The sequence below is a fragment of the Pan paniscus genome, chromosome 19 (assembly GCF_029289425.2).
Source record: "Pan paniscus chromosome 19, NHGRI_mPanPan1-v2.0_pri, whole genome shotgun sequence".
NCBI lineage: Eukaryota > Metazoa > Chordata > Mammalia > Primates > Hominidae > Pan > Pan paniscus.
In genome coordinates this window covers 69,925,342-69,945,577 of record NC_073268.2, presented here as the reverse complement: position 1 = coordinate 69,945,577, position 20,236 = coordinate 69,925,342, and the positions used below count along the sequence as shown (strand labels likewise).

The following is a 20,236-nucleotide window of genomic DNA, read 5'->3' as shown; positions in this document are numbered from 1 at the left end:
TCAAAAAGAAATAGCTCAATTATTTTAATAGTGGAGTTCTAGGGTGAGGAGGACTGGATGCTTTTTTTTTTTTTTTTTGTCTTTTTTGAAACGGAGTTTCACTCTTGTTGCCCATAATGGTGTGCAGTGGCATGATCTCGGCTCACTGCAACCTCTGCCTCCCGGGTTCAAGTGATTCTCCTGTCTCAGCCTCCCGAGTAGCCGGTATTACAGGCACATGCCACCACGCCGGGCTAATTTTTGTTTTTTTAGTAGAGACGGAGTTTCATCATATTGGTCAGGTTGGTCTTGAACTCCTGACCTCAGGTGATCCGCCTGCCTCGGCCTCCCAAAGTGCTGGGATTACAGACGTGAGCCACCGCACCGGGCCTGGATGCCTTTTCTTAGGGACTGACCAGGCAGGATTTGAGAAGAAGCCTTGGTCCTAAATAATGTTTCACTTCCCCAGGAGGACTGACTATGTGGTACTTCAGAATTTTTCCCATTTTCTTGCTTTTCTGACCTTGACATATCTCTATTGATTGCAACAAAGTAGCCAAATTAATTCTGAACATACAAATGAAATAGTGTTTTAATACTCTCACCTGTTTCTCAGAAAAAATGCAAGATATTTGAGGCTTTAAAAATTGCAAAACTAGCTTCTTCTCCGAGGAAACACCAAATGGCGGATGACGCAGGTGCAGCTTGGAACCCGGAGGCCCTGGTGGCCGTCGGGGCCCTGGGATTGGGAACCGCGGTGGCTTCCGCGGAGGTTCCGGCAGTGGCATCTGGGGCCGGGGTAGCGGCCATGGACTGGGCCGGGGCCGAAGCCGCGGAGCTCGCGGAGGCAAGGCCGAGGATAAGGAGTGGATACCCGTCACCAAGCTGGGCCGCTTGGTCAAGGAAATGAAGATCAAGTCCCTGGAGGAGATCTGTCCCTTCTCCCTGCCCATTAAGGAATCTGAGATCATTGACTTTTTCCTGGGGGCCTCTCTTAAGAACGAGGTTTTGAAGATTATGCCGGTGCAGAAGCAGACCCGTGCTGGCCAGTGCACCAGGTTCAAGGCGTTTGTTGCTATCGGGAACTACAATGGCCACATCGGCCTGGGTGTTAAGTGCTCCAAGGAGGTGGCCACCGCCATCCGTGGGGCCATCATCCTGGCCAAGCTCTCCATTGTCCCCGTGCGCAGAGGCTACTGAAGGAACAAGATCGGCAAGCCCCACAACGTCCCTTGCAAGGTGACAGGCCGCTGCGGCTCTGTGCTGGTGCGCCTCATCCCTGCACCCAGGGGCACTGGCATTGGCTCCGCACCTGTGCCCAAGAAGCTGCTCATGATGGCTGGTATCGATGACTGCTACACCTCAGCCCGGGGCTGCACTGCCACCCTGGGCAACTTCGCCAAGGCCACCTTTGACGCCATCTCTAAGACCTACAGCTACCTGACCCCCGACCTCTGGAAGGAGACTGTATTTACCAAGTCTCCCTATCAGGAATTCACTGACCACCTCGTCAAGACCCACAGCAGAGTCTTCGTGCAGTGGACCCAGGCTCCAGCTGTGGCTACAACACAGGGTTTTTATACAAGAAAAATAAAGTGAATTAAGCCTGAAAAAAAAATTGCAAAAATACTGGTCTCATTGAAACAGTTCAATATTTTCAAATTACAAATATATAAATGGATTTTAACATCAGCATTACCATAAAGTTTCAGAAATAATTTGCTAATGTGAAAAGGCAGAAATTTGATTTTTTTCCAAAGACTCTTCCGTGTAATTAGGTTCAATAACTTAACTGATGATAGGAGGAATCTGTACCCTCTAATCCATTTAGTATTTTCATGTGATTTATTTCAGTGAGAACACTAGCTACGTCAAATGTAAATTCAAATGTCTTATTAACTATTTTAATGATATTAACATTTAATGTCTCTTTTCACATAGAATCAATCCCTTATGATGTAAAAAGTTTGCTTCGAAATTAAGACTTAACAGTTTTACCAAAAGTTGCCAATATATATTTGTAGATAGGGAAAAAATCTGAAAATTATAGTAGTGAAAAGTTTCTTGTTACTAGTATAATAATCATCAAAAGTTATTTTCTATATTAGATTTCTCTGTTGAACAGTATTCCCGTCAAGTTATAGTGAAATAATAATAAACATTTCGGTGACCTTTTGAACCCTGCAAAATATTGAGGCTTGTTGTCGATGAGCACAAAAAATAAATCTCAGAATCTTACTGTGGTTTTGTACAGAGTCTGCATCAACTTAAAATGTTACAAACTGCTGTTTAAAAACTAGCTCTTTAGCATTCTTTGACAATCAGTTTTGTATAAGCATGTAATTATTTTAGGTTTGTATCTCACCCATCTGTTTTCTTTTATTTATAGAAAACATATAAAATCATGGAAAGAATCTCCTTTATTATCAAGTATTTCTGTTGGGATTTTTTAAAAGTTTCTAATTTATATTTGCTCATAGTTTTAAATTTTTTGTGTTAAAAGTATTCATATAAATGGCTTAAAAGTGAGAGCAAAAGCTGCAATTACTTTACACCAACCTAATACTATTATGTGACTTACAAAAAAAAATAAAAAACACGAAAACAGAAACAAAAACAAAATCACATTCTTGGTCTACCCCTTACATGCACCAATGTCTACCCACACCCTAACAAACACTCTCTTCTTTTTTATGGTAATTTTTGCTATTTATGTCTATATTTTCTAAAAAAAAAAAAAGTCACATTAATATTTCTTATTTTTTTCAATTAGATAATATCTCTTCCCATTCTTCCATGAAAAAAATGATTTAACATACACATAATAACATTATTCACTGTTGCCCATACAGAGGTATTTCCCTTTCTCCATTTCCTCAATATAGTTATATGACAGTCTGTGGTTTAATCAATAGTCTTCTCTTCGCTAAGAAGACATTATACTCAGTTGTATCATATTGTATACTAAGATCACACAGTGTTTCTTGTAAATGTTGTTTCCTTTAGCATTAATAATTGTCTATTCATAGCTATTTCCATATATCTATCATTGATTCTTCTCTTAAATTCTTAACACATATTTATTTATTTATTTTTAGGAGATGGGGTCTCACTCTGTCAGCCAGTCTAGAGTGCAATGGTGTGATCATAGCTCATTGCAGCCTCAAACTCCTGGGCCCAAGCAATTCTCTTGTCTGAGACTCCCAGGTAGCTGGGACTACAGGTGTGCACCACCATGCCTATTCTTCTCTCAAATTTTTTACCAAAAAGGTAACACTCATTCCACATAGTCAAATACATCAGATATTCTACTAATTCTATTGATTTTCCAGTGGAACTGTCATTCCTGGAGTCCTCTACCGTTTGCCTTACACTGGATGGAGTAGCTCCTGTGCAGCTCCTCCTGGGACCAGCTTTGACCTTCATCGTGGAAACCGTCTTTTCTTGTCTTTTATGCAAAATATAAACCTTGCCCTTTACTTCACACCCTATATAAATATTAACTTCAAATGGATCATAGATTTACATGAAAGGATTAAAACCATAAAATTTCTAGAATATAACAGTAAAAAATAGTGACTTTGGTAAAGAGTTATTTAATAGAGCATTAAAAGCATGGACTATAAACAAGAAAATGGATAAATTAAAACTCATTGAATTTTTTTAATGGTCTTCAAAAGATATAGTTAAGATAATTAAAAGGCAAATCACAGGCTGGGAGAAAGAATTGCAATATATATACACACACATATATATGCTATATATATATATATATATACACACACACACATATGCAATATGTATGTATATACACACACAAAAATACCAAGAATATATAAAGAAATGTACAAAGAATATATAAAATATATAGAGAATATATACAAAGAATATATAAAGAAAATATGAAAAAGCCTTACTACTAGAAAATATGAAGAAAAATCATTAAAAAATGGAGGGTAACAAAAGGTTTGGACGCTTAAATGAAGATATACAAATGACACAAGAAAAGTTGTTCAATATTATTAGTCATTAGAGAAATGCAAGTTAAAACCATAATTAGACACTACTACTGGGCCAGTATTAATTTATTGCTTTTCAGCTGCACATTTGCCCTTCAGCACCAGCTGTGATATTGGACTGGCTATCTTAAGCATTCTTTTTTTACAGTGAGCAGAATGCTAACCATACTCAGTAGAAGGCATACACTGCCGGAGGAAGGGGCTTCTCTTGCTGGTTCTAGCTGCTGCACAGTTGCTCAGTGGTGCAGTTGCGTGGCCATCCTGTGCTGCTCCGCTCCAGCCTCGAGTCCAGACTTTGTCATCTCTAAGCAGACCTAGAAATGTGTGTCAAAATCAGGAATGATGATAAAGGAGGCTGAGAAAACTACTGAGGTCTAGGAAGAACGGCCCAGAGAAGGAAGAGCTAGGATAACAAATAGTATGTTCTAGAGGAGTAAGTGAGAGAAATATCTCAGAAATTACCAGATATAAGGGATGCCTGTTCCTAATGAATTCTTGCTTGTTTATGGCAATATGGCTTGTATATTTTCAGTGGGCTAAAACTGCTTAAAGATCTTTAGTTAAACAAGACAGTTCAACTAATTACTCAGATTCTTGAAGCTACCATGTGGCAGAAATTGGATTTGATCCTAGCACTAGTAGGTTCTGAAATCTGCCAACATTACAAAGATATTTAACAAACTATATTTTATAGAACACTTATTTTACTCAATTCCGATAGTTAGTCTATTGAGGAGTGTTTAGGGTGAGGTTTCATGAGCAAAGTTTGGGAAATTCTGATAAAATAGTGTTCTTTATTGAAATATTTTTAGGAATATACTGATTGTTATAGAGGACACATATACAACATGTAACAGATACATTTCACCTCCAAAATATTTTCTTAAAAGGAATGTTTTGGGGGACTGTTTGCTGCAGAACATAATTTGGAAAGTATTGCATTGCATCTTGTGACCCATTATGATGGCCTTATTAATTCTCCTTTCATGCTGTATAGGCGTAGCATTACGTCCTCAAAGCAGTTTCAATAAGAGAGCCACCATTTACTTACTCTGAGAATGGGAGATGTAAATTCTTTCATTTCTGTGTGATTTTGTAATACTCCATCCTCCTATCAACAGGCAGGAGAATCAAGCTAATAATCACTGGGAAAAGAAAATCTACATGGCTAATGGTTTCTTGAGCATGTGCTAATTGCTATTTCTTTTGCTGCCTTACTGGATACTTCATAAAATCTATACTGAAAGCTGTAGATTCTTCTACTGTATTGCTGCTTTATTTTTGACAGTTTCAGAAACTTCTAAGGATTTACAGGTCCCCTCCTCCTCTACTATTTATTTTTTTCTAAATAGAGCCACTTCTTCAGACTCTTCTAAAGTTTCTTCACAGTAGTTACTTAAGCTGGCTTGTCTATTTTCCTCTCAGTAGTTTTCAAGTGCTTAGAGATATAGTCTTTAACTTATAAAATCCTTTCAAAAAGTAATAGGTTTCAAGAGAGTTTGTAGCCCATTGAAGAGTAGTAAGAAGCAGCTCTAGAGAATGTAAACTGTATCCAATATATAAGGTGATGGTAATATTTTAGCAATTTTGTAAGCTATTTTATTAAATAAACACATAGGAAACAATTCTGGATATTTTTTAAAAGCATGTAATTTTACCACTTGAATTCAATAATGATTAGTGTCTTAGGATAATTTTTATCCTCAATGCATTTTTACACTTCTCTCTCTTGGAATTTCCTTCCAGTGTGGCATTCTGCTGTTTCACTTAAGAGCACATAAACATTTTCCATGGTGTTTCATATTTCCCATGAACATAAGTTTAATGACTGAAGAATATTCCAGTGGTTTATTTAATTATTCCCTTTTTGAAGCATTTTAAGATTATTTTCTATTTTTTCTCTGTAAGTACTTCTGTAATAAACATATGGTATATAAAAGTTTTCCCCATATTTTGAACTCTTTATGATAGTTTCTTGTAAGTAAGATTACAGGGTCAATGGACATGAACACTTTTATGGCTCTTAATACTTATAATCAAATTGCTTTCTAAGAGGTTGTAGCAATTTACAGTGCTACTAACTACATATGAAAATCAGTCATTTAGGGCCATCTTAAATTTAGGCAATTCTCAATGATGCTAGTTTATGCATTTCTGTATTTCCAGTTTTTAATGGCATTATCTGTAATAGGGAATAATTAGGATATTAGTAAACAGACCACACAATCTGCTTTTGTTTCCCACCGAATCTGTATAGTAAATACAGTTGACCCTTGAACATTTTGGGGGTTAGGCACACCAGCTCCTCCTGCACTTGAAAGTCCTTGTATAACTTTTGATTCCCAAGAACTTACCTAATAATAGATTACTGTTAAGTAAAAGCCTTACTGATAACACAAACTGTTGATTAACAAGTAATGTGTATGCTATATGTATTACATACTGTATTCTTACAATGAAGTAAGCTAGAGAAAAGAAAATGTTGTTAAGAAAATGATAGCTTTTTTTTCACTGGCAAGATGGCTGAAAAGGAACAGCTCCAGTCTGCAGCAATCAGCAAGACCAATGCAGAGACAAACCACTGCTCAAGGAAATAAGAGAGGACACAAACAAATGGAAAAACATTCCATGCTCATGGATATTAAGAATCAATATCGTGAAAACAGCCATACTGCCCAAAGTAATTTATAGATTCAATGCTATCCCCATCAAGTTATCATTGAATTTCTTCATGGAACTAAAAAAAGCTACTTTACATTTCATATGGAACCAAAAAAGAGCCCATAGAGCCAAGACAATCCTAAGCAAAAAGAACAAAGCTGGAGGCATCACGCTACCTGACTTCAAACTATACTATAAGGCTACAGTAACCCAAACAGCATGGTATTGGTACCGAAACAGATATATAGACCAATGGAACAGAACAGAGCCCTCAGAAATAACACCACACATCTACAACCATCTGATCTTCAACAAACCTGACAAAAACAAGCAATGGGGAAAGGATTCCCTATTTAATAAATGGTGCTGGGAAAACGGGCTAGCCATATGCAGAAAATGGAAACTGGACCCCTTCCTTATATCTCACACAAAAATTAACTCAAGATGGATTAAAGACTTAAGTGTAAAACCTAAAACCATAAAAACCCTAGAAGAAAACCTAGGCAATACCATTCAGGACATAGACATGGGCAAAGACTTCATGACTAAAACACCAAAAGCAATTGCAATGAAAGCCAGCATTGACAAATGGGATCTCATTAAACTAAAGAGCTGCTGCTCAGCAAAATGCAACTATCAAAATCTAACTATCATTAGAGTGAACAGGCAACCTACAGAAAGGGAGAAAATTTTTGCAATTTATCCGTCTGACAAAAGTCGCATGTCCAGAATCTGCAAGGAAGTTAAACAAATTTACAAGAATAAAACAACCCCATCAAAACGTGCACCAAGGATATGAACAGACACTTCTCAAAAGAAGACATTTATGTGGCCAAGAAACATGAAAAAAAGCTCATCATCACTCGTCATTAGAGAAATGTGCATCAAAACTACAATGAGATACCATCTCACACCAGTTAGAATGGCGATTATTAAAAAGTCTGGAAACAACAGCTGCTGGCAAGGATGTGGAGAAATAGGAATGCTTTTACACTGTTGGTGGGAGTGTAAATTAGTTCAATCATTGTGGAAGACAGTGTGGTGAATCCTTAAGGATCTAGAACCAGAAATACCATTTGACCCAGCAATCCCATTACTGGGCATATCCCCAAAGGATTATAAATTATTCTACGATTAAGACACATGCACATGTATGTTTATTGCTGCACTATTTACAATAGCAAAGAATTGGAACCAACCCAAACGCCCATCAATGATAGACTGGATAAAGAAAATATGGCACATATACACGATGGAATACTACACAGCCATAAAAAAGAATGAGTTCATGTCCCTTGCAGGGACATGGATGAAGCTGAAAACCATCACCCTCAACAAACTAACACAGGAACAGAAAACCAAACAATGCATGTTCTCACTCATAAGTGGGAGTTGAACAATGAGAACACATGGACACGGGGAGGGGAACATCATGCAGTGGGGCCTGTCGGGGGCTTAGAGGGTTGGGGGAAAATGGAGGGAGAGCATTAGGACAAATACCTAATGTATGCGGGACTTAAAACCTCAATGACAGGTTGATAGTTGCAGCAAACCACCATGGCATATGTATACCTATGTAACAAACTTGCACCTTCAGCACATGTATCCCAGAACTTAAAAGTAAAATAAATAAATAAATAAAATTATAAGGAAAAGAATATATTAACATATTTACTATTTACTAAGTGCAAGTGGATCATCATAATCGTCTTCTTCCTTGTCATCTTCACACTGAGTAGGCTGAAAAGGAAAAGGAAGAGGAGGGGTTCATCTTTCTGTGTCAGGGTTGGCAGAAGAAAATTTACACAAAAGTGGACTAGGGCAATTCAAACCCATGTTGTTCAAAGGTAGACTGTACATTTAAAAGCAAAACATTTAACTGCCACCTCCTACACACTCCTCTACATGTTGGAAGAGTAGGTTTTAGGTAGTATATTAGAAATGCTTTCAGGGTCCTTGTCTAGTCCACACTGATTCTTTGTGAGTTGCCAGGGGTGGGTTCTTCCAGGCAAATTTTATGATGCTGGCTTTCTCCTTCCCAGCAATCTCATGGAAAAAGATTGTTACCTGAACCAGATTCCCTCTTACAAGGTCTATAACTAAGAGACAGAAGCTCTGAGTCAGTCTACATTTTCTCTGCAACTGAAAGTTCATGAAAATTCAGGAACTGGAGGGCATAATATACAAAAGAGCATCAGAGAGAGGGTTTCTTTAGAAAGAAACAGAGGCAAGAGACACATTGGGGAAAGAGATAGAAAATGAAAGACTTCTTTGGTCCCTTTTGGCTTTCTGGTTTCCACATTCAGTCCCTGGTGTCCCAGGCTATTATTCCTATCTAGTATTTTATGACATAGTCAGATATTAGTTTAATAAATTTCTTTTTGCTTAAACAAGCTTGAGGTACCCTTTATTACTTGTGACCAAAGGATCCTTGACTCAGGCAGGCAGACAATAAACTGTAAAAGACAGCAGGTGCTTCTGCTGAGTCAGCTTGCCTCCCTCTGAGTCACTCTCCCCAACCCACACACCAGCACTGCTGCCAAGAGCCAAAGACTGGCTGCTGTTCCCTTGCCTCCTGGGACCACAAATTTTGAGTTATAATGTACAGTCCGTAGCTCCCTGTGAGATCAGACTGAGGCTGGAACTTCTGAAATTGTACCCTTGCTCGGTTTATTTCTCTTTTCTGTCCAGCTTCTTCCTCTCCCTTACCAGTTACTTCTAGGAACATTTACCTTATAAATCAATTGCACTCAAATCCTTGGCTACTAGTCTGTATCTGCGATAATTCCACCTAAGACAATGGTTCATCCTGCAAACACTAGGAAGAGAGTACTTGAACACAATAAAGTAAATGAGTTGCCAGGTATAATTCTGCATTATTGGAAAATCAAATTAAATCTGATATGTTAAATATCAGCTAGTCTTCTTACTAATAAGGAAATGATATGGCGTGTTTTATTGCGGGATCTGGCCAGCAGCCCGCAATGCAATGGGACTCTTTCTTTGTTCCCAGGCAGATCGGCAGGATGAGAAATAATGGACACACACAAGATAGTGAAAGCTGGGTCCAGGGGGGTCACCGCCTTCTGGTCCTGTGATGCCGCCAATGCACTGGGTATACCAGCATTTATTATTAAGTTTAGTGAGGGTGGGGTAGGTTAGTGAGGGATTTAGGGTCGTTTGATTATGAGGTGAGATAGTCACATGGGGATGAAGTAATTCTTTAACATAACATCGGTATGCAGAAGTACAGTATACAGAGATAAGAATTTTCAATATAGTGTGTGTGTCAGCAATTTCTAACAGAGTCTTAAAACAGAAACACAGTCTATCCATAACCTATGATTAGCAAGATATTAATCAGCAGTAACAGTTGCAGCAAAAGCTGGTTGCGAGCAATCAATAGAAACAGGAAGTTAAGCTAGACAACTGGTTAGACCAAAAATTCTCAGAAGGGAGTGTGCCTTAACCCTAAAGAGACCTAGAAGAGCTGTGGCAAGATAAGGGCTTTTATAGCCCTATCTTATCCATATGAACAGGCGCCCCGCATGTGTCCGCTTATAGGCTCTCCACAAGGGTCGCATTCCATTCCCAGAGCTATGAATATCTACTTTTCTGGGATAGGAATCTTGGTGGTGTGAAACCTCCCTGACTGCACGTTCATTTATAGGCTCTCTGCAGGGGGAAGCACATCATGCGCTGTTGGCTCATTCTGGCAGCCCAACCTGGCATTGTCTTTACACAATCCTGCATGCAATTTTGTATTTACAATAATCAGGAGCATTTCATCTTTTATTCCATAGCAATAGTTTCAGGGCATCTCCCTACAGTGTTTGCACTGAAATATGTATCTGTTTGGGGACCCAGAATAAGATTTGATGAATGGCACATCCTGTGTTCTGGTGTAACCTATTATACAATCATTGTAATGTCAAACATACTCTGGGTAAGAAGAATATAAATAATCAGGGGCCAGCTAAGTTATTTAACTATATATTATACTATTCATAGTAAAACATTATATATACACCTTTACTTTTAAAATTACTTTCTCATATGTCAGAAAAATTCTGTACTGTAAATTGCTTTTCAAAAGTCATAGAGCCAGTGATAGCCAGTGTGTTTTAATTCAAACTCTTGAATTGTTTCTCTAAGTCATGATGCAAATTAATGAAAGTTATTTCCTGTTGTAGTTATTGTATCACAAATAATGGGTTCACCAATGAAGAACATGTTCAAAGGTTTCAAGGTAAGCTGGATAATACGTGAAAAAGAGAGCACGTTCCTTGATGTCAAAGAGCTTACAGTGTAATGAAGATAGCAATTTGATTTGTCTTAGTTGTATTTATTTTTGTGTTCACTTACACCATGAGTAATCTCATATCTTTATTTGGGTAGCTTTTTTTTTTCAAGAAATGATAGTCTGCATTAATAAGACTGAGAAGACTGATTTAATACTGTTTAATCATTAGTGTTTGATTTTAATGGGTTACTACTTTCCTCCTTGGTAATGAGGCACAGTTGCATGCAAGGTTTTTATTCTGTCTTAATCCTGTAAGTCTCAGAAATACTGAATAAACCTAATCTAAGTACTTTCCTAATTTTGAGTGTAGGCTCTATCCAGAAAAAAGCTAAACTTCTAGAGAAGTCTGAATTTCAATACGTTTTTAAAATTTCTTGCTGAGTCCTTATTTTCTAAGCTTTAAGACCTGTGAATAAATATGATATCATGAAAATACAACTCTGGTGAAAAGTGCCAGCCCTTTCCCATGTTAAGAGAGGATGATACTTTAAGCCAAGAGCCTAGTCCCTCCTCGAATCTCTCTCTGCTTTATTCTTCTAACCACAGATGCAGCCTCCCTCTCTATGCATCTTCCTCCACTTAATCTCTATTCCACCTCTGGGCCATCACTTTGAAATACACAGTATCTGGAAAAGAAGGCCTCAGGAGAAGATATGATTCCTCAACATATTTTATAGGTGAATCTACAGGAGGAAGAAATAAAATTTTTTAAAAGCCCAAGATTTAATGAAAATGGGAACAAATCATAGTGGAATGCAGTTTCAGGTATGAGCTACAAGCACATTAAGGAACATTGAAGTCGAGTGTGCTTTATATTCCTAATGTCTTGAGCACACTGTGATTTAAAATAGCTATTAAAGATTATGCAAAATGTGCAAAATTAATGTGCAATGATTTTACTTTTGGTGAGTCTCCTTTTTTATTTTAATGCCCTCTACCTTCTTGCCTTTATTTCCCTATCCTGTCAGTTAGCTTGAGTTCAGAAATAGAAAGTCAACTTATTTGACCTTACAATGGTCAAGTTTAACTTGTTAATAGGAACTGCATGGTATAGTGAAAAGAGACAGATGCTTTGAAGTCACAAAAAAGAGTTTCAAATTCTAGCTCTGTCACAAGTTGTCTCTTTGGTTATTCTGGCTTTCATAGATAAGTAGGTGTAATACCCACTTGTTTGTTTGCAGTTATTGCGAGGCTTAAGCAAGATAACGCATGTAAAGCATGTAAAATGCCTTGCACAGTGCCTAAAGTGTCAATGGCTCTTTTAACAACATAACATAATTTTTAGCAATCCTTATCATTTGATTACAGATAATTCTTGGTAAAATATTCATTATAATTAAAAAATATACATATTATAAGCAAATTAAAGGAGAGGAATACATTTTCTTTGCAACTACTCCTCTCAATTCCTTAGAGCATCTTAATCATATTGTAAATTCCTGATAAATAAGCATCAAATTTTGGATTATGAAAAGAAATTATAAATTACATATGTATATGGGATTTTTTTATATTTTAAGATTTTCATGAAGTCCCATTGTAAAAAGACATTAGTGAAGAAAACCTAGCAAAATCTAAGTTTAGAGTTCAGTGTAATGTACCAATGTTGGCTTCTTATTTGTGACAAGTGTACTATAGAGATATATACTATTAGAAATAGGGGGACTTAGATGAGGAATGTATGGAAACTGTATGATTTTTGCAACTTTTCTCTAAATCTGACATTATTCTATATAAAACACTAATTTTTTAAAAGTCTTCTTCCCAACCAAAACTAAAAATCTCCAGGCAGCCTGCTCAAAGGTAACTACTAAATATTTCCATCAACACACAAACACACACACGCACACACACACACAGAGTGAAGTGATAATCTTCAGGAAAATTCCCAAAAGAGCTCTAAGGAACCACCCCTCTTTTATTGCCAAACAGCCACATAATTATTTTTACTTCTTGTGGACAATGATGAGAGGAAGGTAGATTATGATCACTTCTTTAAAGTAAGATATGCCAAACAAGCTTGTTGGGCCCTTTCCTCCAAGTTGTCTTTTAACTGCACTTAAGAAGATAAAAGCATATTTTTGAGTCCCTAAAGATTTATTTATTTTGTTTTTTTAGGAATTCTGCTTTTTTGTTTTTTTTTTATATTTATGTCTAATTAAATAGGTTAGGAACAAACTCACCCCATTTGAATGCAAAATAAAACAAGCACACGTTGTAATAGAATTCAGCATAGGCAATTCTTGTGATTGAATGTTAACAGGGGCCACCTACTCCAATCCCTGGGAAATTCAAGACATTGTCAGGACAATCAGCCACCTGCATTCCCTACCTCCATCATGCTGGGATCAGCTTTAGTCAACCCTTCGGGTGACTTGATTTGGTTATAAGCTGTGGGCACTGTTCTGTCATTTGTCAGACAGGGGTGAGTATCAAGATTAAGGCTCAGCATCAATCAATGATTCAAAACTCTTCTTACCTATAGGAAGAGGCCTAAAATTAGAGTTTGGATTACTTATCTATTTTTGCTCTCTGCATTTGAGATAAACTAAAGAGTTCATGAAACCCTTTGAATATTCTGTCTCTTAGTGCTATAAAATTTCCATGTCATTGTGATTTGTAAATCCAAATCACATTGACCAAGCAATCCCTGACACACAGAATGCATGAGGAATATTAATTGAATAAAGAATGGTTTCAGTCAGTCTCCACTGATGGGTCTTAACTTCGTTTCTTGTCCTTTACTGTTTAAACAATGCTTCAATGAACATCTGTCTATGTATCTATAAGTAGATGTGTGAAATTTTTTGTAAAATAAATTCCTAGAAATATAATGGCTGGATATAAGAAAATATGCATTTTCTATTTTGATAAATAGTCTAATGACTTAATTATTTCTGAAATATTTGGCAAGTTTAAAAGAGAAATTTTTCGACCTGGCTTTAAAAGCATTTACTAAAAAATTCAATTTGGAATCCTTTATGCTAATGGAGAAGGATGATCTCTTGGATAAGTCAAAGTTGGGTTACCCCTAAATCATTAGATTGAATTTCAGATCCTTTAGTTCACATGTATGGATAGATCTGTGTTTTTTTGTTGGTGCTGGTGGATTTTTTTTTTTTTTTTTTTGAGACGGAGTGTTTTGCTCTTGTTGCCCAGGCTGGAGTTCAATGGCATGATTTTGGCTCACCGCAATCTCTGTCTCCTGGATTCAAGAGATTCTCCTGACTCAGCCTCCCATGTAGCTGGGATTACAGGCATTCGCCACCACACCTGGCTAATTTTGTATTTTTACTAGGGACGGGATTTCTCCATGTTGGTCAGACTGGTCTCGCACTCCCAACCTCAGGCGATCCGCCTGCCTCGGCCTCCCAAAATGCTGGGAATACAGGCATAAGCGACCACATCTGGTCAGATCTGTTGTTTTAAGCACATGTAGCAATTAAACCAAATACAAATATTATCTATGCTAGTCATAACTCCAGGAAACCTGGTAAATAGCCTCTCTACTCAAAATTTTCTCCTGCAAGCCATATGATGTTGTAGATATTCAGCTTTTCTCTCTACATTCATGTGAAGCACCAGACTAATTGGCAGTAGAATTCCTTATTTACTTATATTTTTTCTTTGACAGATGCTATTTAGTCTGGTGGTTAAGAGTATGAAATGTGGGGAGGCCAGACCTGAGATGAATTGTCATCTTTATCACGTAACTAGCTATGTGACCTTGGAAGTTACTAAATTTCTCTGTGTTTAAAATGAGGATAATAATGTTTATGTCATAGTTTTAATGCAAAAAGTAAGTGAGATTATATGTATGTATACACAGACACATGATGGCTGTTGATAGTGCTAAGTATATAATCAGTGCTTAGTAAAGACTAATTATTATTTTTGAGAACTCATAGGACTTTTAAATACAAGAGTATAATTTTTGTTTCTCCAGCAAAACACCTCCGAGAATGTTTGGGATCACCTTTAGTGTCGTAGAACTAACATGGTAAATGCTTAATAAATCTCGTCTCCCCAAAAGCTTCAGTTTCTCTGAATTATTCTCTTCTGGACTAAACAATTGTTTTTGTTTGTTTCAAAATAAAATGGAAAGCAGAGGCACAGAAATGACAATATTTTTTAGATATGCCTGCCATTTAAACAATACATTCAAATACTGGCATTGAGTCTTCCTAAATGTGTAAACAAAATACACAAATGAAAGGCAGAGTTAACAAATTTGAAGAACTGCCTTGGGGTCATTTCAAAGACAGTACCATGTAGTTATGAATGTTTTCTGGATTAGTACATCAGTGCAAAGTCCATGACAGCAATCTGGGAAAGGTCTATAGCTTGGTAGCTGTTGGTCACGAAGGTTGCTGGAGATTCCTCCCCATAATCTGATGTGAGTCTGGTACCTGTGCAATACTGAAAAGGAAATTTGAACTACACCCTCCACATTAGGAGTCTATTTGATATCCAGAGCATCCATCCAAATCCTGCTGGATCAGGACCTTTGCAAACCTGTGCTGAATTTGGAGCCTCTGCTGACAAAGTTCTTTCCTTGATTTTTTTGTTGTTGTTGTTTCTTTTAAATATATATATTCCCAAAAGAGATGAGCTTGAAATATATAGAAAACTGATATATTTCTCCCCTCTAGGAACCCTCTAAGAGCTGAAAGAGTTTAAACGTATGCTGACAAGCATTTACTTATGCTGTATCTATTTTTTCCTAAGACAAATAGTATCATATATATGAAAAGCAGTATGGATTTTCAAAGTATTTTATAATGCTTAAATACCTCATTTTTCCCCATGCTGTTCTCAAGGAAGACTAAAGAGTCATTATTTTATCCATGGTACAAATGAGTAAAACTGAAGATTAGAGAGAATGGATTAACTTGCCCTAATAATAATATGCGCTATAAATAATAATAATACGGCCGGGTGTGGGGTGGCTAAAGTCTGTTACCCCAGCATTTTGGGAGGCTGAGGCGGGCAGATCATGAGGTCAGGAATTTGAGACCAGCCTGGCCAACATGGTGAAACCCCGTCTCTACTAAAAATACAAAAATTAGCCAGCGTGGTGGCTGGCGCCTGTAATCCCAGCTACTCGGGAGGCTGAGGCAGAAGAATGGCTTGAACCCGGGAGGCAAAGGTTGCAGTGAGACGAGATCGTGCCATTGCACTCCAGCCTAGGCAACAAGAGCAAGACTCCATCTCAAATAATAATAATAATAATAATCATACTGAACATTCTTGTTGCTTTGCAAAGTGCTTTCAGTTATTATTTATTTGATTCTGGGTGTCAATATTTTGGAGTGGATATTTTAAAACATAATCCCTTTTACATATTCCTATGAGGACTTTATCTTTCTAGATTCATCATTCTCCATCTCTTCCCCTCTCACTGAACTTTCCTACATTTAGACCTAAATCTGGGGGCCTCATGCTTGTGTTTTTGCACATTGTGTTTTCCTGGCTTAGGGATCCTTCCACTCAAATAAATGTCACCTCTATGAGGTTTACACTGAACACGCTGTTCAGATCTCCCCTAAGCACTCTCCACTCCTCTTTCTTGTCTCCTTACCACTGACATGTACTCTATTTTACTTACCTATTTGTTTATCTAACATTTGCAGAAGTTAAGCTCCTTGAAGACAGAAATCTTTGTGATATTTCACCTCTGTGTTTTTAGTACTTTCAGATGTATGTACATAGTTGGTTAGTACATGTTTTTGAATGAAATTACCCTTCTTTCCCTCATAACTCCAACACATACATCAGGCCCAGCATATACATCACTATTCCCTCAATCCCTTAAGGCTATATTAGGCAATTTACTGATTTCCCCCTAGGGTATACTCTGCATTCCCCATTATAGAGATTACAAAGTTGTCTTTACCCCTTCCTCCTTCCTAAAACAGCAAATGTCTGCTTCGCCTATTCCTCCAGTATCTACAAAAATGTCCAGTATCTAGCAATAACTTAACACGTATTTGATAAATGATTGAAGGATTGAATGAAGGTCAGAATCCATCAAATGGTTACAATAGGACTTGAGCACAGATGAGATGCCAATACCTGTGTTTTCTTCATTATCTTATTTGATTCCTGGCGTGGTCCACTGTTCTTTCCTTGATGATTATTATGGCTCCTCTTAATCTGCTTCCTTTCCATGGGATAAAATGGTAAAGGAAGGACAGGAGCTATAGAAACAGCTGCTTCTAAGTGCATCAGATTGTGTTTCCTATATCTAAGACTTGGAAGGGGCTCTAAAGTTGTGTCTTTATGTAGTAGGGCTGAAAAAAATGTAACACTGAATAAATGCACATTGCACATTAAATCTCATTTAATTTTTGCATATAGCTTTGGAGGTAATCATTACTATTCCCATTTTGTAAGTTAGAGTGCTAAGGCTCAGAGAATTTTTAAATTTGCTAAAGGTAACAGCAGTAATGGTAGTGTGAGAATCAAACCCAGGTCTATCTAATTCCAGAGTTCTCTTTTCCATGATTACAACTTGTTGCCGCCTTGGAAGTATTCTACAGATAACACATTTTCTTTTTTTATTTGTTTTGGCTTAGAATCCCATTTTTACACTTTAATCATATTTGTTAATTGCAATTGAAGAAAAATAGCATTATGAATACACCATCTTTCTATACAACTTCAATTTACTTATTGTATTTACTGATTTATCTATTCCTCTGGGTTGTTCCGCAAAGGTACCTAGTTGAAATGTAACCATTAATTAACAGCAGGGTGTCTCTAGGAAGTTGGGTTTCTGTGAATAAGAGGAGTGGAAAGGGGATATACTTGAGAGACAGGATTTGATGGAAAAGATAGGAAAGGAAAATGAAAGAAAACATCTACAATGTCAACTAATCATGACCACAGGAAGCTTTTTAAAGGCAAGCGAGAACTCTAAGTGTTGAGCTTGGGGGTAGCAATTAAAGGAGAGAATGCATGGGAGCCAACACTTTTTCTTTTTTAAAAAAAAAAAACTACATTTGATGAGTCATCTTTCTTACACTGATTTTGATTTTTTAAAGATGGAGCTCTAGTATAACAAGTATGAGTGGCAACTTAAAAGGATGAAACTAAATGGTAATATTCCATTCTTCCAGCAAGAATATTACCATTCCATTCTTCTTCACTTATACGTATTATTACTATAGTTAGTTAATTACATGTATTTTCACTAATTATTCTAAATTACCTTAATATATATGAAAATCAAGTCAAAAATAAATAATCTTAATACAAGAATATAATCCCTTCTGACATAGTGTGGAAATGCCAATATTAACAGCCTTAAGGAGAACTATGAGATTCCTGGAAAAATCCATTGTCCAGCTCTTGACTGGTAAATGATTGACTTGCGTTGTTTGCAGAGATTCCTCAACTCAGTCTGTTCACCAAATATATACGAACAAAAATCAGTCAAATACTTAACAAATTGTGGTCCAAAGTTTCAGAGTAACCTTACACTGTTAGCCTCTATATCACCCTTGTCTCCAGTAAGATCTGGCCCTATTCTATACAATTTCAAATCAAGTTTTAGGAACACAGAAATAAATGTGGTGGCCATAACCTGAAAGCCAGCTTAGGTTAGTTTCAGCAGTGAGAATTGAATGTTTAATTTGATGAAATCTGAGGAAAAGCATTAGAAGGCATTCCTCATTCTTGTTAGTTCTTTATCTTAATATTTGGTATTGAGATGCCCCCTCCCCAGGCAGTTAAGTGCAGGTTTTGAGCCATTGGGAATAAGGACTAGGTAAACTGCTTGCAGCCTGGGACAGGGTATCTATCATTTTAACAATGACACCTTGTGACCTGGACCTCAGAAACATTTTCTGCGGCACAACAGAAATGCTCTAAAAGTTGATTGCGTTCTGCCTGCCTTTCTGATGAATTGCTGCTCTCTGCTTCTTTATCGCATACCTAACTTTGGATTCAAGCTTTTTTTTAGCTTCATCTTTTCAAGGTTTTGTGGTCAAACTTTCAATGTCTTTACTTCTTAGAAACTATTTCTCTCGTGAGATCAACTTCAACCATTTTCAGTGATGGCACATTTAGCTCCCCACTCTCAATTAGAGACCTCCCGTATATTGAATTCAGACAATCATAGAGAAGGACACTTATCTTTTGCAACCTGTCTCCTTGTAGCTTCTACGATCCTTTGATACCTGTATTAGTCTTTGGAGGCTAATCATTCAGACCCCAACACTTTGGGGAAATAAGAGCCAATAGTCAAAGTAAAGAGGCACCCTAATAACAACTGATTCATGACAATGTACAATACTTCACACATTTGTTAACATCAATTTTCTAAAAACCATAGTTAATAGATAAATAGGTAGTCTTAGGGGTGTACAACTCTAGCCACTGAGCTCGAGTTGGCCACTGAGCATGGTTCTCATCCTCCATGCTTAGAGATAGTACTTTCTTTCCATCATAACCTGGTCTTAGGGTAAGTGCTAATATTGCTTTAAATATCTATGTGTTCCCTGTAAGAGATGGTTTTATTTTTTTATAGTTATATTTTACTCTTTTAGTTTGTTTATGCAGCAAACATTGTTCCTTCATCATGAAAACCTACCATCACAGCTGCAGGAGTATACCAGTAAACAAAACAGGCAGGTTTTTGCCCATGTTAAGTGTTAAAAATCCACAATGACAATAGAGGAAAAAACCACAAAAGAGAAGACTACAAAGGGGAAAAAATCAAAGTAATATAAAAGGAAACAATATGAGTTTTTTTTTAATTTTTTTCTCTTAAGGCCAGTCAAATTTAGCAGTGGGTGATGGGGGTGGAATCCTATTCTTGACATAGTAGCCAGAGAATGCCATCTTGAGGAAGTAATATTTAGGTTGTGAGTTAAAATGGATATAAATGTTCTTCAGGTGAAGGAGGGTATGAAGGATAGAGAGAAGCACATTTAAGGCATAGCAACAATTGAGATAAGAGCCTCTTGAACAATGAATACCAGCCTGCATTCATTTCTCATAAGTGTGTGTCTAAGGCCATAAATTCCTCCCTTGGAGAGAGGCAGTTTGCATCCACCTCAAAGTTGAATATCTGTCTCTTACCGGAGCTTTGAGGGGAGGTAAAGTATGACATTTTTTATGTCATCTGTTCCCAAAATTGCGAATACAACACATCACCTTCTCAGGAACTGGAGTCCAGATATAAGGAAATGAACATGTCAAATAGTAGGAAGATCAATACAAAGTCAAGGCATATAAGTGAACTCAAACTGGAATGGCAGAACTTGTA

At 37.1% G+C, this 20,236-nt stretch overlaps 1 long non-coding RNA gene and 1 pseudogene across 1 annotated transcript in view; both read left to right on the top strand.

Moving 5' to 3' along the window:
* Positions 1 to 20,236, top strand: part of LOC134729459 (uncharacterized) — a 550,495-nt gene that overhangs the window by 461,396 nt on the left and 68,863 nt on the right. The gene's annotated exons all lie outside the window — the stretch shown is intronic.
* Positions 662 to 1,606, top strand: LOC100970674 (small ribosomal subunit protein uS5-like; annotated as a pseudogene).